We start from the raw sequence: 23,562 nt of genomic DNA, 5'->3' as shown, positions 1-23,562 counted from the left end.
CCTGCCCCCTTTAGAGGGTCATTTCACCCCGGGATAGCGGCAACTATCGTAGCTTCTGAGAACCTCGGAAACATGAAGATATTTATCTCCAGAACTTCCTTGTCCTGACGGACATGAGGAACAGAGACTAAGTGACTTGCTTAAGGTTGTACAGGTTGATTTGATGTATAACTTTCCAGTAGATTGATTTATAAGTTAGGAGAAGAAACATAGCCTTTGAGGATCCCTAATGCTTTTGTGGGGCTGTTAGGACTGTGTGGTATTTATCAGTGAACTGTGAATACTTACCTATGTAACATGTTGAACTAAAGGTTGCTAACATAGAAGTGAAAACCTGGAGTAAATGTAGTAGGTGCGCTTTGACATCTGCAGTGAAAATGACTGTAAAAGTCATTCATCCTTTTGTAGAAAGACAGCCCACATCTCTCTCTCTGTTTTAGAGCTCCAGGTTTTTCCTTCTTCTGTGTTTCCTCTGGAGGGCAGCAAATACTATGGATTTTTTTCCCTATTTGGGGCAGGGGCGCTATGCTGATGTTTCCAAACGGAATAGACAGAGCATTATAATCGCAAGCAAACTGGGAAAACCAGTCAATTTGTTTGGAAGTGCAGGTTTCATAGGGCCTGGTCTTGTAGATAAATGAGACATTTGAAGGCTCATTTGCAGGTCCTTTCCTCAAGTAGAACTCTCTGAAACATTTCCTTATTGGAATGCATAATGACGAGCTGCAAAGAGGGAGATATAATTGCATTTGGTCTAATGCTCTAGCTAGTGACTTATTAAAACTTTAACAGTCTCAGGGACCTGGTGGGCAGGATCCCTTGGGAGGCAAGTCTGAGGAAAAAAGGAGTCTCTCTCAGGGGCACAGGACCAAGCTATCCCGATGAGACAGAAGAATGGTAAATGCAGTGGGAGACCGGCCTGGGTAGACAGCGATCTCTTTCTTCAAGCAGTTTTAACTCAAAAAGGAATCTTAAACAATGTGGAAACTTGTTCATAGTACTAGGGAAGAGGTATGAGAATCACATGGGCATGCAGGGAGAAAATTAGAAAGGCCAAGGTCCAATTTGAGGTGCAGCTGGCAGGGCACATAAAAGGCAATTAAAAGGGAGTCTACAGGTATGTCAAGCATTGGAGGAAGACCACAGGTTCCCTTCCAGAACGCGGAAGGTAATCTGGTCACCGACGCTGCAGAGAAGATTGAACTACATCATGTCTTGTTTATTTTAGTTTTCACAAAAAGGGGTAGCTACCAGATGAAGAGTGCAAAAGGAGACAAACAGCTTAGACGAGAGGAAGGACAGGTTAGGGATTACTTAGAGAAGCCAGATGCTTTCAAGTCAGGAGGGCTAGATGGGATGCACCCCAAGGGACTGAAGGAACCAACTGAGGTCATTTTGGAGCCCCTGGCTTGGCCTTGAGAACTCCCAGTGGTTGGGTGAGATCCCAGATGATTAGAAAAGGGCAAATAGAGTGCCCATCTTTAAGAAAGGGAAGGAGGAGGATCCAGGACAAATCAACCTGACCTTGATACCTGGAAAGATTTTGGAGCAGGTGCTCAAGGACACTGCTGTGAAGCACCTAGAGGAGAACAAGGAGATGAGGAACAACCAGCATGGATTCACTAGACCAAGTCATGGCTGACCAACCTGATGTCCTTCTATGATAAGGTGACAGGCTCTGTGGATGGGGGGAGAGCAGTGGATGTGATATACCTTGACGGTAGCAAGGCTTTTGACACGGTCTCCCATGCCATTCTTATTAACAAGCTAAGGAAATACAGACTAGATGAAAGTATTGTAAAGTTGGTACATAACTGGTTGGGTCATCATACTTGGTGAGGAGTCCTTAATGTCAAGTTAAGAGGAGGTATCAAGTGGGGTTTCTCAGGGGTCTGTCCAGGATCTGGTATTGTTTAATATCTTCGTTAATGGTTTGGATTATGGGATCAAGTGATTAGCAACATTTCGGATGACAACAAGTTGGCTGGAATTGCGGACACTCCAGAGGGCAGGGCTAAGATCCAAAATGACCTGGATAGATTGGAGAAGTGGTCCTTAATTAATGAGATGAGATTCAACAAGGACATGTGCAAAGGCCTGCAGTCAGGATGGAATAATTGCATGCACAATTGCAGACTGGGGAAGGACTGACTGGGCTGCAGCACTGCACAGAAGGACCTGGGAGTTACCATGGACCATAAACTAAGTGAGAGCCAACAGTGAGCTCTTGTTGCAAAAAAAAGAAAAATCCAGCAGCCTTCTGGGTTGTATTAACAGGAGTCTGACTTACAGATTGAGGGAAACGAATCTTCTGCTCTATTCAGCACTGATGAGATGTTACCTGGTGTGCTGTATCCGGTTTTGGGCCCTGTACTTTAAGAAGGACATGGGCAGATTGGAAAGAGTCCAGTGCAGAGCAACCAAAATGATCAGGGGCCTGGGAAGCAGGACTTAATGAGAGTCTGAAAGAAGTAGGATTGTTTAGTTTGGAGAAAAGAAGACTGACGGGGGTTTTGATAGCAGTCAAATACCTGAAGGACGATTGTAGAGAGGATGGCGATGAGCTTTTCTCTGTGGCTGCAGGGGATAGGACTAGGAGCAATGGCCTTAAACTGCAGGTTGGAGATTTAGGTGGGAGAACAGGAGGAATTCTCTGACTAAGGGTGGTCCACCACTGGACCTGGCCATGGAGAGGTGCTGTGCAGTCTCCATCCTTGGAAACTTTCTGGAGCAGGTTGGACAGAGACTTGCCTGGGATGTTTTAGTTGGGGACAGTCCTGCCTTGAGCAGGGGCCTGGACTAGATGATACTGTGAGGTCCCTTCCAGGCCTACTTTCCTGTGGTCCTAAAAGAATAAACTTTGGGAGGAAGGATGGAAGATGAACATTTTAATTCAGAGTGTAAATGTGACTTAATTGCTCTACCCCCTACCCAGAGTGGATGGTTGAGGACAGGGCACTCAGCCCGTGAAGGATTATGTTGCAGCCCCTGGGCTCCAACCACTCCCCTCATCGCTTCAGCTGAAGGGCAGCTGGTGTCTCCAGGCTCCCCTTCCTCCTCCGGCTTCCAGTGCTGGCTCCCATCCTAGCAGGCGGAGCAGCCTGCTGTGACTGGCTGGGGGTGAGCCTGGAGCTATGGGGGAGGCCTGGGGGTGAGCCTGGAGCTATGCAAAATAGCCGTGGTGGTGCTGGTGGAGGTAGTGCCCATGTGGGCACTCGGTACAGCGGGGTGGCACAGTGTAACGGTGAGAGGGGGCTCGGGTGCGTGGTACAGGGATGCTGGGGGTGGGCATGCAGCCAGGGGGGCTGCGGCTCATCCTTGTGCAGCCTGTGGGTATTGAGCCCCTGCTGGTGCGGCCCCCAGTCACTTAGAAGTTGGACAGGCATGGTTCAGAGCATGGCTACTAAGCCTTTCTGTTTTGCAACTAAATCCTGGAGGAGACTGGGCTTGTGATATCTCCAGAGGGGGCTTGATCAAGTGCACAACTGTCTGTTGTCTAGATCCTAATTGGTTTATTTAGCAAAGAGGCCAGCTGACTTTTTAGGGATAAACTACATTCAATTTAAGTGAGTTGGCTGAACAAGGTGGATGAACTGTGTTCGTCAAAGTAAAATTCACTTCAAACAAGCTAGGATTGTTCAAGTTGCGCTTCCTGACTAAGGCAGAAGTGTTGAAGGTTGTGTATCTTCTAGCTAGGTCATAAATGTACTTTTCATGCTTAGCTCACCTCCTCATAGCAGCAGCTGTACTAGTTGTACACCTGGCAGTTGTAATACAAGGCTATTGCTTTAGATTTAGATATGTTCAGAGTGAGCTTCCAGTTGATTTTATTTTTCCTTATGTATATAAGGATTCAGCATTTCTCCAGCATGGAATCATACCTCTCTCTAGTCTGGTTCAAATAAACAAGTTACATTCTTTGCCACTATTACTTGTTTTATGTTGTGGCAAATGCAATTGTTCTCCTTTCATTGCTGCAGACTGTTGTAACCTGTATCCTTGATCTCTCTAGTCACTTGTTTTCCAAGGGAAACAAGACTAGAGGGATTTGATATTTTTTTTCTTCCTAAAAAAATTGCACAGAGACTTTGGACCTTAAGTAATGATCTGATTAATTACCAAGGGACTGTGCAGTTCAGAAGTTTCAAAACAGCTTCTTGAACTTTGTCTTCTCTCAGTCAAATCATGCAACAGGGGCTTGTAGAAGGGAGAAAGACAGATCCCAGTCTGTCTGAACTTGGACATTAACTTTTTCTTTCTTTCTTTCTTTGAGCAAAGTGTTTCTCTCTTTTTTTTTTTTTTTTTTTTCCTCACCAGCCTCAAATGCCATCTTTGTATGATCCCGGTGATGGTAATGTGTGTATCTCCGGTACAGGTCTAATGGGTTTATGTCACTGGCATACTCATGTTAGCATTGTATGCCTTCCTAGTTACCTTACTCATCTCCATTTTAATATTTCCTGAAATGGCAGTCTGTATCGGAGTCCACAGGACCTCCTTAGTTTTACTCCTTGCCAGCTTTTCCATTCCATAGTGGTTTATTTTCGAGCCTCCTAGAATAATAGAATCGAAGAAAAGTAGGGCTTATAGGCACCCCCAGAAATCATCTAGTCCAAACCTCTGCTTGAGGCAGAATCAGCCCTAGCTATATTATCCTGTACAAATCCAATGTCTAATCTCTTAGCAAAATTAGTCAACCCTGATGCAGCATAAAATATCACATTCAAACTTGCCACAGGTAAGGCAGGGGGACCACAGTAACCAGTGTCCTGCTACTACAAAGGTTGTTAATATATACTTAAGAGATATCAGGTAGAGGTCCACACCCCTGCTGCAGAGGAAGGCAACCCCACTTCCTCCCTTCCCACTCCATACCAGTCTGGCAATGGTGTAAAATGCCTTCCTGGCCCAAAATGTGTCTGTTAGGGCTGTGCGAAGCGTCAGTCCCTGATTCGATTCCACTTGATTCGGTGGCTGAATCTCCGAATTGAATCAGAGGGCCCTTTAATCTCTCTGAATTGAATCGGACCCCTCCAAATCAGTATGGAAAGATTCGGCAATTTGGACATAGACACAGCTTTAGTTTTTTCTATGTACCTCTAGGTAGCAGGTGGCTTGTGAATGCTGCGATGCTGGGGTGCATGGAGCGTCCCACAGACGTGCAGTGTGGTTCCCAGCGTGCTCAGCAGCAGACCTGGAAGTGGACCAGAAACATTTCCGGTCCACTTCTGGATCTCCCAGGGAGCGCGCTGGGGGGCCCCCCGAGCCCCCCAGCTCAATGACTGGCGTCTCCTGAGTCTGGGGAGCACCCGGGTTACCCCCATGGCTGATTACCAAGCCATGGGGGGGGGCACCCCCCTGCACTCCTGTGGGATGCTCCCTCTGCCCTGCTATTGCAGCGTTCACAAGCCACATGGGTACCTCAAGGTATGTAGATAAAACATTTAAAGCTGTGTCTATGTCCGAATTGCTGATTCTCCGAATTGGCATCAAATCTTCAGATTCGGTCTTGGCCAAATCAAATCGGGTCAGCGATCCAAATCAACGAATTGAATCGCTGTCCCTGATTCGGGTCAAATCTGAATCGAATAGGGCCTTCTTCGCACACCCCTAATGTCTATCAGTCTGACCCTGAACAGAGGGACAAGACTCTGTAGCCAGGACCTCTGGGTTTAATTCCCAGCAGGAGTATTGGTACAGGCCTGTCATGACCCCAGCTAACACCCAGTGCCTCTGAGGAAAGTATAAAACACCCCTAGCACATGTAGCAGTGGAGGGAATTCCTCCCCAGCCTCATATGGCAACCAGCAAAGTCCAGGAGCATGGGAAATACCTAGACTAGAACATAGGCATAACTATGCCTGGATCATCCCTGACCAGTGGTTGTCCAACTTCTTGAGCACCTCCAGTGATGGAGAGTTCACAACTTCCCTAGGCATCTGTTCCACTGCCTCGCTGCTCTAACAGTGAAGTTTTTCCTGATATGCAATTTAAATCTGCTTTGCTGCAAATTCAAGCTATTGGTCCATGTTCTACTGTCTGCAAGAGAGAAAAGCTGTTTTCCTTGATGGTAGCCCTTCAAGTACTTGGAGACTGCTATCATCTTATAGAATCATGGAAAATGAGGGTCGAAGGGATCTCAGGAGGGCACATCTAGTCCAACCCCCTGGTCCCAGCAGGACCAGCCCCTACTAGATTGTCTTAGCCAAGGTTTTGTCTATCCAGGTCTTCAAAACCTCCAAGGATGGAGATGCCACAGCCTCTTTGGCGAGTCTGTTCCAGTGCTTCACTACCCTCCTGATGAGAGAGTTTTTTCTAGTATCTCACTTAAACTTCCCTTGCTGCAACTTGAGCCATTGCTCCTTGTCCTGTCATCTGCCCCCACTGAGATCAGCCCAGCTCCATCCTCTTTGCAACCCCTGTACAGGGAGTTGACGGCTGCTATCAAATCCCCCCTCAGTCTTCTCTTCTCCAGACTAAATAAGCCCATTTCCCTCAGCCTTTCCTCAGGAGTCATGTCCCCTAGCCCCCTAAGCATTTTTGTTGCTCTCCACTGGACTGTCTCCAACTTGTCCACATCCTTTCTGTAGTGGGGGGCCCAAAACTGGACACAGGACTCCAGATGTGGCCTCGCCAAGTGGTGAATAGAGGGGAAGAATCGCTTCCCTCGATCTGCTGGCAATGCACTTACCAATGCAGCCCAGGATGCTGTTAGCCTTCTTGGCAACAAGGGCACATTGCTAGCTCATATGCAGCTTATTGTCCACTGTAACCCCCAGGTCCTTTTCTGCAGAGCTGCTGCCCAACCAGTCAGCCCCCAGCCTGTACTGGTGCGTGGGATTGCTCTGTCCTAAGCGTTGGGTATGTTGGGGATTATTTGCCCCCAGATGAAGCACCTTACACTTGGAAGCATTCAACTTCACGTGGTTCCGGTCCACCCAACTCTTGAGCCTGGCCAGGTCCACTTGTATCTGCAGCCTATCTTCTGGTGTGACCACACTGCCCCATAACTTGGTGTTGTCGGTGAACTTGGCCAGTGAGCTTTTCGCTCCCCCATCCAAATTATTGATAAAGATATTGATAAAGATATTGAAAAGCACTGGACCAAGCATGGACCCCTGAGGGACACCCCATTCGCCTTCCATTCCTGGTCCCGCATCACCTCCCCTACTCTATCCTGAATAGGAAATAAATCAGTGCCCAAGTGTAGTGCTTGGGAGCTTGTGCTGTTAGGATGCAGTACCGTGGGTAGGGTTCGAGGTCTGGCTGCTTGCAATCACTAAAAAAACCCTTGTTTTGCAAGAGCTGGTACTAGTATCCTGGTCAGATTTCAGCTTTGGATCCATGCGTCCTGCCTATCTGATCCTTCTTTTTAATGTCACTGTTCTTCATTTAGTGTGTGTCTTGCTGTACGTAGCAAATATTGTTAAAGCATTTAAATACCTCCCTACCTGAAAGGCGTTACGCTGACTTGAAGTTGTGTATCAGATTTAACAAACACGGTACCTTGGTAAGCTCTTCAAATGGAAGCTTGCCCAAAAGCAAACTTGCTGCCATCTGGAAGTTTTTTGTGCAAATTATGGAGCTGTTATTTCAAACAAACACCCACCTGGACTGATCTGAGAGAAATGACGTTGGACTTCCATAAAAATGTTTTACGTAGAATAGGTAAGTAATTGCTGCATGTGGATCTTACTATACGTTTAACATTTATATAGCACTCAGTTGGCAGGGTGATTTATGTCCTCGGAGACTGTTCTAGGTAAAAATACTTACCTCGGGTTCTGTGAAAAATAAGTGACTTGAGGAACAAACGAATGAATTGCAGAGCACGAGGAACTCTTCCGTCGTTAGGAATACACAAGGTGGAGAAATTCTAATTTTTCTCTTGAGAGCACAAAGCTTTGGAAATTTCAGAGTATTCCTGGATCTTTATCAAACGAGGATAGGGAGTTGGTGATAAGAGAACGGCATCTTTGCTGTGGGAGGGAAGGTATTGTTACGAGATGGTTTGTGTGTTGCTGCTTTCTGCATGCTCCAGGAATGCACCCATCTCTGGGCACTGGAATAGGCGGCTGGATCAGAATTTATGGCTGCGTTTGCCCTTCCAAAGGGAGAACAGTAACATGAAGTAAGAGAGGCATAAAGTACAAGTGGAAATAAGAATTGATTTTTTTTTTTTCCTTTCTCAATCATTTTACTCCTCTCCCATAATCCATGACTCATCAGCAATGCTGATCATGTTTGTTTCCCACTGTGACTCACTGCCTAACCCTGAAGGTCTAAGCGCCTCGTACTTCTAGAGTTGCTGGTATTTTGGGGAGCTGAGCACCTATCAGGATCTGGCTTGTAATTTGTAAATGCTCTGCATTCTTCTGAAGGACAAAGTGCATTTTGAATACACTTTCCCTCTGTGCCTAGGCTGGACTGTGGTCTCCCATCTGCCCCTTTTTTCCTCTGCCCTAAGCTCAGTTTATTAAAAACCGAACAGCTGCCCTTCACCTTTAATTTTAACCCCATAATGCTGCATCTTAAGCTTGTTCTAGCCTTTGCCTATACTCCTAATGGGAAAAGCAAGTCTGGGTGGAAAAGTGAATGCAACCCGGTGATCTACAAGTCCATGTTAGCCTGCATGTGTGAGAACCTAACTTGGCAGTAAATAGACGATGGGCATAATAGAAAGTTATTGTCTGTACGCACACAGTGTGCTGCATAAGCTTTACTGGGATAGTTAAAGCAGTACAATCCTCGCTGGGTAGACAGTTACACTGGTGTACCTGTGTAGTTCCTGTAAAAAGTCATGCTGTTTATTTGCTGGTTTGTTTTGTTGCATGGCAGGAGGAGAATAATGTCCAAGAAGAGTCATTATCCAGGGTTGGTTCTGCTTTAAGCCCCCTAACCTGCACTCCCGCTTCCAAGGGGCTTTTTGTTCACTGCCCTAGAAGTCTGAACCTGCGGCTGAGATGCAGCTCTGACGTCCTTAGGAATTGTGGGCCGTCTGTGTCCCGTTACGCTTATGATATTACTTCCCGACTCATGTTTGTAATTGGTTCATTTTTTTGACCAGGTGTCTTTATGTGGCTCTCTGTGAGCTGTCTCCACTTTGGGCACCTATACACATGCAGTGAGGCTGCTCCAGCGTGCTGTAATTGCAGCATGTTGAAGCAGACTCAGTTAATTGAGACTGCAGGAGCATGGTAATTACCACACTCCAGCAGACTCCAGCGTCACATGTATCAGTGTCCCCGTGCTGAAAAACAGCAGTGGAGGTGCTTTAATTTAAAGCTCATTCGGTGAGCTTTAGTTAAAGCAGCCCCACTGCCATTTTTCAGAGTGGGGACACTGACACATGTGACATTCGAGGCACTTTAATTAGAGTGGCTCTGTCTCTAGATGCCCTTACTTAGGTAACTTGGCACTGAGCCTCCCTTCTTCCCCAGATTTTGTTGTTTCCTTGAGAAAAAGCTTTTGAATACCTAACTATGGCATGGACATTTCAACCAAGGGTGCAAGTAGCCAGAAGCAACTATTACCCCAGAGTCTACCCCAGGACAGAGGGAGATGGGTTAAGCGAGATATTTAATAAATGGCCACTGGTTTTAGTGTGCCAGTACCTTGAATCTTTGACATGTTGGATCTAATTTCTCAGAGCGCTAAGGGCGCTTATATGTGAGTGCCGAGGCTGCTTTGACAAGCATGTCCGAGCAGACTCGATTAATTGAGTTTGCTGGAACATGGGAGTTGCTGCGTTCACCAGTGATACACCTGTGTCTGGTGTATCACTGTCCCCGTGCTTGAAAATGTTGGCTGGGGCTTTTGAGCTAAAGCTCATCAAACAAGCTTTAGTTCAAGTGCCCTCGCTGCCATTTTCAAGCACAGGGACACCGATACAGGAGATGCGACAGTGCTTTAATTAGAGTAGCTCTTGGAGCCGCTCTAATTAAAGCACCGCCCTTGCCCCACTCCTGAAGCGTGCGTAAAAGTGCCCCAGGTCCTCACAATTCAGTTGGAGATGTTGTGTGCTTTGCTGAGCATTTTTTAAATCCAAATTGAGTTTTTTCTAGTGCCTTTTTCTATTTGCAGCGTGGCTGTTTTCTGGAATATCTGTTTAACATGCCATCATTGTATTCTTGTGAAAGCATTTGTGTAACATCTATTCTGAAGCAAAACTGTTTTTTAAAAAGGTTCCTGTTCGAATATGAAGGAAAAACATGAGCTCTATTTTGGCATGGTGAAAAATAAACCATAAACTTATGGTTACAGCCAGAGGTTGTCCTAGTTTTAAATCTCCTTGTGAATTTTACTCCCTGATAGTGAAAAGTAACTGGTACAAGTCTCTTTTGAGAAACTGTATTACTACTGTAAAACCTATGCTTTACGAGTCTAATTACTAAGGGCTGCTGCTGAAGTTCCCATGGTTATTTGAGGTCTTTCTTTATAAATGGTAGTAGTAGTAGTGTTGATAGCATTAGTGCTTCGCAGAAGGTTACACTCTTCTGTAGATTAAAGAAAACAAGGCTTGTTCCTGACTGGGGCCATTTGGCTTGTGACAGGCATTGTCTTCATGTGCCTTTCCCAGGCAAGACACGGTTGACTCTTGTTCTAGCGCCTCTTGTTAGGTGGCTTATACCAGAGTTTTCAATCTGGTTTCCTCTCTCTTCTTCCTTTTATTTGCAGAGATTTGAATGGTAATTTTCCCTTTCTCAAGGGGACAAGTAGATTCTCTGGCTGTAAACACGCATCTTATTCGAGACAGTCCTAGATGGATAAAAGTCAAAACCCAGGATGGAGGAGGAGAGGCACATGTTTTACACATGGAGCAGCTTCCAGCTGCATTGCTGCCCCTTTGCTAGTAGGTGGCCAGGGAAAGCACCTGGTCTGATGGGCTTGTCCCTGGAGTAGCTGGCAGTGAACTTGAATAAGCCTCCATAAATGTTCAGATCAACATGGCATTGTCCCAGAAAAATGTTAGCTCATTTTTTTTCTCACCTGCTTTGCAGGTATGTAAAGCAGGACGGTGGGCCTAGACTTCTGTAGGATCCTAAGACAAAAGACTTTTTCCTGGGAGACGTGTTGCATCTGTTTATACCCTGACTTCTGGGAGAATTTTTGTAGCTGTGAAAACAGCATTTGCTGTTAAAATCTGATTTATTTTCACTAAGTGACTTCAGTGCATATGTAGTCTTTTCCTTGCCACTAGAACTTGAACTCCTACCCGTAGGTTGGCTGCTTGTTGGTTTGTGTCCATATATCTCTGCAGAGCTGATTTTACTTTTCTGTCTCAGTAAAGTTCAGAAGATACGTAAGCTGCTGCCCTTTCATCAGGGTGCACCTCAGTCAGACCATAGGTGTCTGACAGTGTTCAGATTTCAAAGTATTTGAAGTTTTCCCCCACTTTTCATATCAGCAGCTCTTTGAAATTTAGATAATGGTGGCTGTTTTTTCTGCCACTTTCATCTATTTTCTCAGTCGATCCCTGCTGTTCATGCAGTCATAAAAGGTGATTTTTCACCTCGGTTTTCTGTCATATTTATTACTTCTCAATATTTACTTATGGGAGGAAATGCTACAAGTTTCTTTTGAGATAAGAGTGTGAAGAACGTATACTAACGTAAGTACATATATACCAGCCTGCATAGATGAATTATTGCTTGAGATTTTCTACGGCCAAAGCAGGAAACCTATTTGGCAGGTGGTAACGATGATTAGTCTTTACAGAAACGATTGTTGTCTAGCTTTTGAAATATCTGTAAATGCTATTGGTTTGTGCTGGTAGCAGAGCTGATAGCTTTAATGATCATAACATTATTGAAGCTGAAGAAGGAATGTCATTGTTTTGTGTTTTTGCATGTTCACCAAATTGCATTTGAATACCTGCCAAAGAAAATAATTTTCTCATTTTTGCTGCTTCACTGCTTCGTAATGTGATGGGAATGACCGTTCTTCCTTGACCTTCACTGAAACACTGGATTGGGACCTGGTTGATGAATACAAGATTGACAATCAGATGCATGACTTACTCAAATTGGCAACTCGGCAGTGAATTAGCACCGGGTTTTGCTTTCTAGGTGTCCAGTTCTTGCCCAGAGTCAAAAGTTAACCCAACAAATAGGAGGTGGCAACATGTAGGAGGTTAAGCTTCAGTTTACAGTGAGTAGGTCTTTGGGACAAAAGGCCCTTCTTCACGGTCAGTTTCTGTAGAGTATTCAAGGATTTAATTAATAATTAGAGAAAATTCTTAAGTGCTATGAAGTGATCAGTGATCAGTTAGAAAAGTTAGACATATATAAGTCAGCAGGACTGGGTGAGCTTCATCCGAGACTGCTGAAGGAGCTGCCCAAAGTCATTGCGGGACAGCTGGCAAAACTCTTCGAAAACATGTGGTGCTCAGGAGAAGTCCCTGAAGACCAGAAGAGGGCCAGTGTTGTGCCCATCTTCAAGAAGGGGATGAGAGAAGACCCAGGCAACTATAGGCCAATTAGCCTAACTTCTATCCCAGGGAAAATCCTGGAAAAAATTAATTGCAGAGTCTGTGTGCAGTAGGCTTGCCAGAAGTTAGTGTTGGCTACAAAGGACCAACTCACGGGATCATAATAAATTCTAATTTATTGTACGGGATGTGAAGTTATCAATAAAACCATAAATGCAAACTATGAGTTATAAAGGGTACTGGTCACCTTAGCGCATGCACTCGTGCACACGCATGCACTCACTCATTCAAACCCATGTTATTTAAACCCATGCACTATAGTGCACAGTAGCTGCTGTAGTGATTGTGAGAGCACTGGTGCCAGTATACCTACCTGTCTGAGGTCCTGGAGTCTGCTGTCGATGGTCAGCTTCCTTCAAGGCAACGTCTTCTCCAGAAGGGGGTTGCTTGCTTGTCCTTCTGTCTCGGTAAGTGAGGTGCTGGATGAGAGGGCCCCGCTGTGGGTAATGCTTCGCTGCCTTTTATCCCTTTCTGGCAGACTGCCCAGTCCGGAGGTCGCTGTCCCGCGTGGGTCTTGAGTAGTGCCTGACAGCTGTTAGTCACAGGGGTCTCGCCTGCCGGTAATGCAGTTTCGGAAGTCAGTTTGTGATTTTGATTAATTAACAATGGTATTGTTAAGGGTTGCAGGAATAGTCAATAGGGTGGGTGCTCAGTCCCAGGAATCGGTTCCTTGGCTTGGTTAGCCTAAAATGGCTTGTAGAGTAGTTTTGTAATGGTAAGTTCCTCTGGCTAGGCTTTTGTCATGTAATTACCTACTGATCATCATACACTCAAGGGACCAGCCCAGTATAGCAGATTTTATCACTTTACAATTACAATTTCAATGCAGTTTTTAACAATGGTCCAGGGTGTAACTTCATTCTACAGGGAGTATATTCCTTACGGGTCTAAAAGTATAAAATACAAAATGCCATGGCAAATGTGAGACAGATGAAATATAAAAATGCACTGTGAGAAATATATAAAAATGCAACGTTGAGGTAGTGAGGATCAAAGGCTACTAGGGGCAGTGAGTTAGGTTAGCACCAGGATATATTTGCAGTCTTTGAAGGGGATATTTTAGTTCTTTTGTTTTCTTTAGTGACACTGAGCTTAATTGATATGTAGATGTAGTTTCTAGGTTTCTCCTACAGGAAGCCACTTCAAGTTTCTGGCCTGCTCTGATCCTTGCCACACCCATGCAATGAGTGTGTTACGGCTCTGGCAGTACTTGGCAGGAAAAAGAAATGCACAAAAAGGGGGGTGCAGGCAAGAAGGGCTTCTTGCTAGAGTAGGATTCTGAACAAGAGCCAGCACGGCTTCATCGCGGCAGGTCTTGTCCTGCCAATCTCATCTCCTTCTACGACCAGGTAACTCGCCACCTGGATGAGAGAGAGGAGGCCAACATTGTATACCTAGACTTCCAAAAGGCCTTTGATCTGGTATCCCATGATGTTCTCATGGGAAAATTGGAGGTTTGTGGGCTTAACTGCAAGACAGTTAGGTGGGTAGGAAGCTGGCTGCGGGGTTGGACCCAGAAAGTTCTCATTGATGAATCTGTGTCGTCCTGGCGAGAAGTGTCCCTCAGGGGTCCGTGCTTGGTCCAGTGCTTTACAACATCTTTACCAATGATTTGGATGTGGGGGTTAAGAGCTCGCTTGCCAAGTTCGCGGACGACACCGAGTTGTGGGGGAGTGTGTTCATGCTTGAAAATGGGCTACAGACAGGCTGGCAAGTTGGGCGGATCGGAACCAGATGAAGTTCATCATTGAGAAGTGTAAAGTGCTCCATCTGGGGATGAGCAATCCCCAACATACTTACAGGCTCGGTGGCGCCAAACTGACCAGCACCACGACTGAAAGGGACCTGGGGGTAATAATAGACCACAGTATGAACATGAGCTAGCAGTGCGATGCTGTAGCCATCAGGGCAAACAACACTGTGGCGTGCATCTTCAGCAAAGCCAAGGAGGTGATTCTTCCACTCTACTCAGCACTGGTGAGACCACAGCTGGAGGACTGCGTCCAGTTCTGGGTGCCTCACTTCACTAAGGACATGGAAAAACTTGAGAGAGTCCAGAGAAGAGCCACCCATATGATCAGAGACTTGTGTGGCAAGCCATACAAGGAAAGGTTGAGGGACCTGGCACTCTTTAGCCTGAAAAAGAGAAGGCTGAGAGGGGACCTGGTAGTAGCGTACCACTATATCAGGGGAATACATCGAGAGCTTGGTGAACATCTGTTCACCCAGGCACCCTTAGGGAAAACCAGGAGTAATAGCCATAAACTCCTGCAAGTTCGCAATTCAAGCTCAACTCTAGGAAAAACCTCTTCACAGTCGGGGTGTCCAGACTGTGGGATAAGCTCCCTCCAGACATGGTGCAGTTGCCTACCCTGGAAATCTTCAAGAGGAGATGGACGGTCACTTCTTTGGGGTCACTTGATCCCAGTTGTCTTTCCTGCCTGGTGCAGGGGGGGATGGACCCAATGATCTTCTGAGGTCCCTTCCAGCCCTTTACAATCTATGAATTTGAAGCACTTGGCAGCACACGTACCCAAAGCGATTTAGCAAACACATGCTCTTCCTCACTGGGGGATTGTACTGCAGTGTTATTGCGATGATGCAGAGCTTCTGCAGCAAGCCTCCTGCTCCAGGTACAGCATGTCTGCCCTCAGTGGTACCTGTAGCCATTGCTGTACATAGCTCTTGAAGAGCCTTGGCCCGGGAGGACACTAGGAGAACAACCAAAGCCTTATGGGTGTGCCCTGAGGGGAACTAATTAAACTAGCTTAACTCTAGGCCCCCTGTGTCTATAGTTAACACATGTTGTACCCTGTATCGCATCACCCTGCATTACTGTAAGTCTTCATAGAAATGCTGTGGATCTCTACACTAGCCTATTTTGCTGTGCTTTCCTAGAGGTCATAGAGGTGGAACTGCTAGTGCAGTTGGCACTTTGATTAGCAGCCCCAGTGCATTAGCAGTTGATGGGGCCTGATCTGCATTAGAGCTACCACCAACAGAAAATCAAACTAGTGTAGCTGCAGTGGGACCAGTGACTTGCCCACCAGTGAGACAAGCTTAGGGTGTGGTAGAAAGTGCTATGAGAGTAATACGCTTAGGTCAGCTTCATGTATGGCTAGGACCTCCCTGAGCAAGGCAGGCATTGCTAATTGACAGGCGAGTAGTGAGACAAAAGCCCTTTAGACAGACAGTAAAGCAAGGTTAACCGGAGCTTTGAAAAACATGGTTTGCTTAGGTATATCACTGAGGTCATGCAGTGAAGTGGTCACCAAAGTGGGAATCCTACCCCTCAGAAACAGAGATAATTACATGGGAAAAGTTACCATTTCTCCAGTTGTCAGAAGATTCAGTTCTTTAATAAATGAGGTCGTGTCATTAAGTTTAGGGTTTTAGGGTTTTTTTCCCAATTCAAAGCAGAAACCATAGAGTTTCATTTGCAGCTTTGGCTTATGGCTGCCTTTTATTATCTGCGTTTATAATTTTATTGATATAATTACATTGTTTCCTAAAAGCACCAATCAAGTTGTTTTCTTTCACTGTTTTCTAATCTCCCAAGCTGTTTTCTAATCTTTTTATGGAAGCATCATTGAAACGAGATGATGCTCCTTTGATCTGGTGGTTGTGTACTACCTACAAATTCTGTACCGGGCGCAGGGTTTTTTTTGCCATCAACATCCATTGTCACAGCACCATTATAGGGTAGGGGAATACTATCCTGAATTTACTGCTGCAGGATGCGGCCACTAAGAAGTTACAAGGCCACACCATCACTATCTGGGCTGAGATTCAAATGAGACTTTTCATTTGCTTTAGAGGTGCGCTATATCGGTCCCATATCGGCTTGGCACTGATATAAGGAAAATTGACTGTATCGGCAATCAGCTTTTTTTGGCTGATGTGGCTGATAAATGCCCCGTGCAAACGCATCTGCAGTGCAGCACACACGTGGCCAGGAGTGCAGCCCAGCAGCATGAAGAGCAGCCGGGTCCAGCTGATAAGCCTGTTGTGATGGAAGGGGCCTGCGCAAGGCAGATGGAGGCCCTGGCAGTGAGGGAGCGAGTGGGACTGGAGCTGAGGCAGAGGCAGGTGCTGCACAGCCGGGGTAGAGCAGGGCACGGAGCCATAAGTGGCTCATCCAGGGAGGGAGGTAGCAGCTCCTGCTGCTGCATGCACCCCAGGAGGGCATGGGGGGGGGTGTCCCCATAGCTGTGCACAGGGCGGGCTAGGGCTGGGGCTGAGCCAGGCTCTTCCCAGCAGGGGGGCTGGGCCAGGCCATGCTCGGAGCGGGCAGCAGCAGCACTGGGAGGGGGGCTATGGCAAATTTTGCCATGGCTGCAGCCCCCTGCTAGGAAGAGTTTGGCACTGCCCAGGCCCATCCTCACCCTACATGCAGATCCGGGGGCACTCACCCTCTATGCCCTCCTGGGGTGCATGTAGCAATGGAAGCCCCCGCCCCCTCCAGACAAGCTGCTCATGCTCTGTCCCCTGCTCTGCCCTTGCCCCAGCCCCATTTCCTCCCTCGCTGGGGCAGGGCCTCAATCTGTCCCGCCCAAGCTCCTACCCTCCCCCCATGCCCCTTCCCTCATAACAGACTTACCAGCTGGATGCTGCTTTCCAAGCTGCGGGGCTGCATATCAGAATCAGATCGGTATCAGCCGATATAGCTCGTTAAAAATCAGTCATTGGTATCGCCCCCAAAATTCTCTGTTGGTGCATGCCTACTTTTCTTGTCTCGTGCCCTAGACTGCAGCTCATGCTGTCCTCATCAGTGTTGATGGAAAAATGCTTTGACTTCAGTTTAGTTATTCTAATAAGTGAATCTGTCATATCCATTCTTCATAATTTTAGATATAAGAGTCTCTCTCTCTCTCTCTCTCCCTCCCATTATCCTGTGTCCCCTTATTTTATCAGCAACCCACCAATAATGTGGCTCTCTGTGTAATTAACCTACCAATTCGTGGCAGTCAGTGACCAACAGACCTTTTAATTTTTGGTTTTCCAAGATCTTCGAAAGAAATTCTGCAGCAAAAGTATGAGAAGTGCCAGATGATTTTGGTGACTTCTGTATGACACTTCTATGGCAGCCTTTATTTCATTGCTTGCAGCAGACTTAAGTCGCTAACTCATCCCAGTGTCATTGTCCAGACATTGTTCACTGTACGTGTAACGTGGTGCCTATTTCAGTACCCTCAGAGGAGCAGCAGATGTTTAGAAAAATGAACATAGAGCAAGAGCTGCCCTATGGAACCAGCAGATACAGATCATCTGACTGAGATGGCATTTATCTTAAGATCAAACAAAATTGCAGTGGCAACCATGTGCAGTCATCTGAAGGAGATGCTCTTGGGTATTTAGTAGAAGTTCATTGTACATTGCACTTGGAAGAGATGGTAGAAAGAGGGAGGAATGGAGACCAAACACATTGTGCAGCTGTATGTTGTGCTTTTAAAGTACTTTGGGACTAAAATCTTTCCATAAGCATTATGCTAAGTGCTCATGATCGAGCACAAGTGGACAAAAAAAAAAATCAGATTTTATTCCAAGCGTGGAAAGACTTCATTTTTTCCGGAAGTCTGAAATCAAAGTAGTTTTGTTTTCTTAGTGTTTGGAACGGGTTTTCTTGGAACGAGCCTGTCGTTCTTTGTAAGCCGAGAATTGGTTTTAGAAATAGTTTTAATGCTGTGCGGTTGCTTTTTTTGTTCAGAAGTGACCTCTTAAATGCTGGTGTTGAAGGAGGGTGACAGAAGAGGTCCCAATCCATTTTCTGTTATTTAATAAGAGCTGCCGTTAAGCTCAGGAAGTTCTTACCTTTTTTGTAGTGTGACCATGTCTTGGGTATTATCTCTCCAGGTGATCACAAATGAGAGAGCTCTTCTCTCAGTTATTACTCTGCATCTCTTTGGTAAATACAGTGATTCCTTTCATGGGGAAATATTTAGTTATTCTTAACTGTATTGATGGTTCTTTGTTTCCCCCGTGCTGCTTTTACAGAGAGCTGGGTTCTGCTCGGTAAAAAGTTTGCACATCCGGAGAAGGATGCTGAAAACAAGCCAGTTACCACGTGGCTGGGCAGCTCTCCTTGGACAGCTGGTGAGGGGGCCACAGTCTGAGGGCAGCTGGCCTACTGACCTGAGCATAGACCTGGGAATTAGACACTATATAATCCAGGGGTGGGCAAAATGCGGCCCGGGGGCCAGATGTGGCATGCCAGGCCATTCTATCCAGCCCGCGGGGCCCCTAAAAAATTTAGAAAAGTAATACTTATCTGCCCTGGGCTGCCTGTCACGCGGCCCTCGATGGCTTGCCAAAACTCAGTAAGTGGCCCTCCGCCCAAAATAATTACCCGACCCTGATATAATTACTTAGTATTTTCTTAATTAGAATAATGTGGGACAAAGATGCCTATAAATGCAGTTGTAGTTTAGTTCCTGCCAGAATTGTACCTATGTGTTTTTTGTTTGAGAAGTTTAGCTACAGCTTTAAGGTCATTCATGTTGCTGTTCTTTTTATTGAATTTCACTCAGTGATTCGTTATTGGGGGGGAAAAAAAGACATAATGTCGATTTATCTTGATGATAGATTAATGTACATGACCGTAAGGAGTCCTGTCTGGGTTTTCTTTGTTTTTCTCTTCCACCTCTCTGGCTAAGGGAGGTGAATAGCGTACCCTTGAAAGTTCACCAGCTACAATCCAGGAATTGCCCACAAGGTGCTGTATGTGAAGCGTCTGAGAAGTTGATGCGGAAACCTAGGTGATGCGTATGGATTTTGCTTGCAGATTCATACGTGCGCAGACGTCCAGCTTCGCTAAGGCACATTGTCATGTCTCATCGCATCCCATTTCTCGCGTGCTGCATGAGCTCTTTATCAGCGTCACGGTCTCTCTGATGCCGAGTCTTTTGCCAGGTTATGCTCATGTTGCCTGAAAAATGAAAATGGCTTGAAAACTACAAAAACCCATCCCTTGAAAACCTCCTAAGTTATACCAGAGCTGTTCCCTTTCACTCAGGGCAAGCACTAAAATGAGCCAGTGAAATTTGAACTTTTATATGTAAAGGGTTTGGACTGAGATGTGGGATAGGCTTCCAGGGCTGTCCTTCTTTCTTTGAATAAAGAATGTGCAGCTGTCGGTTTACTTCCATTTGTCAGGACTGCAGCTCACTAAACCAGCTAGGAGGGGTTGGGAGGGGGAAGTACTAAGTTACAGTTGTTGCTGTAAAATGGACTTTCTCTTAAATGCACACATCTTGAGTCTTTGCCAGCAAACTACATAACTGTGGTGTTTAGATCCGCGAGTCCCATCTAGATCGGTCATGTCTCAGCTAATGATGATGTGATGGCGTTTTAGGCAAGAGGATTGTTCTTGAATCTTTTAAGTAGGTAAATGATGGTACTTAATAACAGTTGGACAAGTGATGCCTCAATCAAGTAAACAGCCTTGTTTTCATGTACTGCAGCTATTGTGCTGTTCGAAAACTGCGCCTTGGGAAATTAGGACTGTTAAGAAATCAAACCATTCCACCATTTCTGGTAGTGATAAAAGAAATGGCAAGATGCTGTGATAAAAATGCAGCTGTGCCGTGCACGGTTAGCACTGAGCTCATAGATTCATAGATTCATAGATGTTAGGGTCGGAAGGGACCTCAATAGATCATCAAGTCCGACCCCCTGCATAGGCAGGAAAGAGTGCTGGGTCTAGATGACCCCAGCTAGATACTCGTCTAACCTCCTCTTGAAGACCCCCAGGGTAGGGGAGAGCACCACCTCCCTTCGGAGCCCGTTCCAGACCTTGGCCACTCGAACTGTGAAGAAGTTCTTCCTAATGTCCAGACTAAATCTGCTCTCTGCTAGCTTGTGGCCATTGTTTCTTGTAACCCCCGGGGGCGCCTTGGTGAATAAATCCTCACCAATTCCCTTCTGTGCCCCCGTGATGGACTTATAGGCAGCCACAAGGTCGCCTCTCAACCTTCTCTTGCGGAGGCTGAAAAGGTCCAGTTTCTCTAGTCTCTCCTCGTAGGGCTTGGTCTGCAGGCCCTTGACCATACGAGTGGCCCTTCTCTGCACCCTCTCCAGGTTATCTGCATCCTTCTTGAAGTGTGGCGCCCAGAATTGCACGCAGTACTCCAACTGCGGTCTGACCAGCGCCCGATAGAGGGGAAGTATCACCTCCCTGGACCTATTTGTCATGCATCTGCTGATGCACGATAAAGTGCCATTGGCTTTTCTGATGGCTTCGTCACACTGCCGGCTCATGTTCATCTTGGAGTCCACTAGGACTCCAAGATCCCTTTCCACTTCTGTGCCCCCCAGCAGGTCATTCCCTAGGCTGTAGGTGTGCTGGACATTTTTCCTCCCTAGGTGCAGCACTTCGCATTTCTCCTTGTTGAACTGCATCCTGTTGTTTTCTGCCCACTTGTCCAACCTATCCAGGTCTGCCTGCAGCTGTTCCCTGCCCTCCGGCGTGTCCACTTCTCCCCATAGCTTTGTGTCATCTGCAAACTTGGACAGAGTACATTTGACTCCCTCGTCCAAGTCGCTGATGAAGACATTAAAGAGTATCGGTCCAAGGACCGAGCCCTGCGGGACCCCACTGCCCACACCCTTCCAGGTCGAGACCGACCCATCCACCACGACTCTCTGGGTGCGACCCTCTAGCCAATTCGCCACCCACCGGACTGTGCAGTCATCCACATCACAGCCTCTTAACTTGTTCACCAGCTCGAAGGGATCCGTACTGTGGCCATTCTTCATTCATCACAAATGTGATTTGATTGCGCACAGTACGTGTTTAAATATGCCTGTAACACTTATTTAGCAGGAAATTATAGAGTTGGAGTTCATTGTTGCTGCCTGTTGCTCAGAGACTGCAGTGATAACAGAGCAAGGCCATTAGAGAGAAGTAGAATACTTGAGCCCAGGACCTTGCTAATTTAAAGAGCGTCTGGCCACAGAGATCTTTTATTCCATCTATTCCATGCAGAGAGAACTTAGCTTGTAATTTTCTATGTATGTGTATATATATATATGACCATAGGGGTTTCTCTTGAGCCAGGCACGGGATCATTTTAAAGTGGAACGACAGAGCCTCTGGACACCTTGGTGTGCAGACTGTAGAAATGCCCAAGACTTCGGGGCTCCTGAAGGAGCACCGCTTACAGTCAAGGGCAGAGAAAGTATAAGGGCTTGCTCACAGTACAAGTCTTTTACCAGCAGATAGTTGCCACCACAATGAAGTCCCCATAGCACATCAATCATATATGGCTTGTGGTAGTTGCAAGCAGCTCTTGGCAGTACAGCTTGGCTCCCCTACAGAGCTGTGCTAGCGGGGCAGGCAGCACACCTTGCACGACATCTGCTGTTGGAGGGGTTGTGGAAGCTGGCAGAAAGCTTGGACTTATCTACAGCTGTTTCGAGTGGCCAAACAGCTTGTTTCTCAGAGCTGCTGGCAGAAGGAAGGCGTCTGCCCCCACAGAGGCGCCGCGAGCATGGACACTCAGTTCTGCTGGCACAGCCGAGTTTTGTAGGCAGAAATACAAAGCACAGACTTGGCCTAAATCATGACTTTTACACGACTCGGGGACTTGCCTAGAATACTGGACCTTCACGACTTCCTTACAACAGCTACCCACCCGCTCTCCCTCAAATATTTCTTGCATTCCTCCTCCCTTTTCTACTTCCCTGCCCCTTGCCGTCCTCGTTCTCTCCTCTCGCTCTGATGGTGCCTGCCTTTCCTCTGTTTCAAACGCAAACGTTTCAACCAAAAGCAGGTTTTAGTTCATACAGGTGGACTATAAACAAGTTGAAAAAAATCAGGAAACCTACCGTGTGTCTGATGTCACCCCGATCACTTGGCTTTTATGTTGTATCCTTAGTTTGTCTCTTGACTGTGTAAGCATTTTAGGACACGACTTGTCTAACTGTATGGTGCCTTGCATTCTGGGCCCCTGATTCTCATTAAGGCTTTTCAAAGCTGTCGTAGTATAAACTGTACATGTAAATACTTGATTTGGCGAAGTTTTAGATGCCTTAACTAACGACGCTGTCTCCTGATCAGAGTTTCATTGAGACAAACCCAAGGTGGTTGTTTTAATGTCAGTATTGAGCCATCTGTGTTTTCCCAACCCAGTTAAAAGACTTTTGCAATTGTGGGCGGGGGAGGATATAAAAAACCACCGTTGGACACAACATACCAGTTTCCAGCTTCCTCTGTAAAGTGAGAATTCAATCTGCTGGTTTCAGTGACTAAAAAATAGGTACTTATTTCCACGCAAAAACTATCACAGTAAAACAAATGGGGTTCTGTGTTTCCACCAGCTTGCTAAAAAGAGTTGATATTCTAGTCACTGCTTTGAGTAAAATCCAGAGATTTTTTTGCTCCCTACCACATCAGTTTGTCTAGTGTGTTGCATAGCTCCCTTAGCCCGCGAGCTGATCTCCAGTTCTTGTACTCCCCTGTCTGTAGTCGCCTGCTGTCTCTGGGTTTGTACCTGGATTGTAAGGTGTTTGGGGCCAGGGCCGCCGTTTTGTGCTGTTTGTGCAGCACTGAGCAGATTGGCTTGCAGGTCCATTACAGTTAGGCACCACGATACAGAGTATGTTTGTACAGGGAAAATAAGATCTTTTATTGAGGAAAACATCTGTTTCTACTCAACCCAAGCCAAGTTGACAAAAACAAACCGAGCACTTGTAATGTAGACCTGGGGTTGGCACACTTTTCTGGCGGCAGGCTGGAATGATCCCGCTCTAGGTTCGTGCGGGTTGCCTCTAGGACACGGCCGCCACCACAGCATCTCCCTGCCTCCGGCTGCGGGCACCGCGCAGGGAAAGCCTGAAGCCCCTGCTACCCAGCTGCAAGTGTGGGGAAACCCCCGAAGCCACCCCTGCCTGGCTGCAGCAAAGTTGTGCATTGCCAAATGCCACCAAAGCCAGGACTCTGCAGGCCTACGGGCCACGGGTTGCCGACCCCCATGTAGAAGATGGAGATTCTTGTGAATATTTTTTTTTTGTAAGAGAAGAAGAGACCTTTAAGCTTGCAGACTGAGGCAGTGACTAGGGAAGATCTGTAGCTC

General features: G+C 46.5%; 1 protein-coding gene and 1 long non-coding RNA gene across 3 annotated transcripts in view; one reads left to right on the top strand and one right to left on the bottom strand.

Moving 5' to 3' along the window:
- Nucleotides 1–23,562, top strand: part of ELP3 (elongator acetyltransferase complex subunit 3) — a 119,891-nt gene that overhangs the window by 19,014 nt on the left and 77,315 nt on the right. The gene's annotated exons all lie outside the window — the stretch shown is intronic.
- LOC132250810 (uncharacterized) lies at nucleotides 18,149–22,599 on the bottom strand. Its single transcript, XR_009462443.1, has 2 exons — nucleotides 22,316–22,599; nucleotides 18,149–19,415 (listed from the first exon to the last, which is right to left on the bottom strand). It is a non-coding gene; the product is annotated as an uncharacterized LOC132250810 (long non-coding RNA).

This window comes from Alligator mississippiensis, chromosome 1 (assembly GCF_030867095.1).
Source record: "Alligator mississippiensis isolate rAllMis1 chromosome 1, rAllMis1, whole genome shotgun sequence".
In the NCBI taxonomy this organism is placed as follows: domain Eukaryota; kingdom Metazoa; phylum Chordata; order Crocodylia; family Alligatoridae; genus Alligator; species Alligator mississippiensis.
Note: the sequence above shows the minus strand (reverse complement) of the source record. Positions and strands in the feature narration are given on the sequence as shown.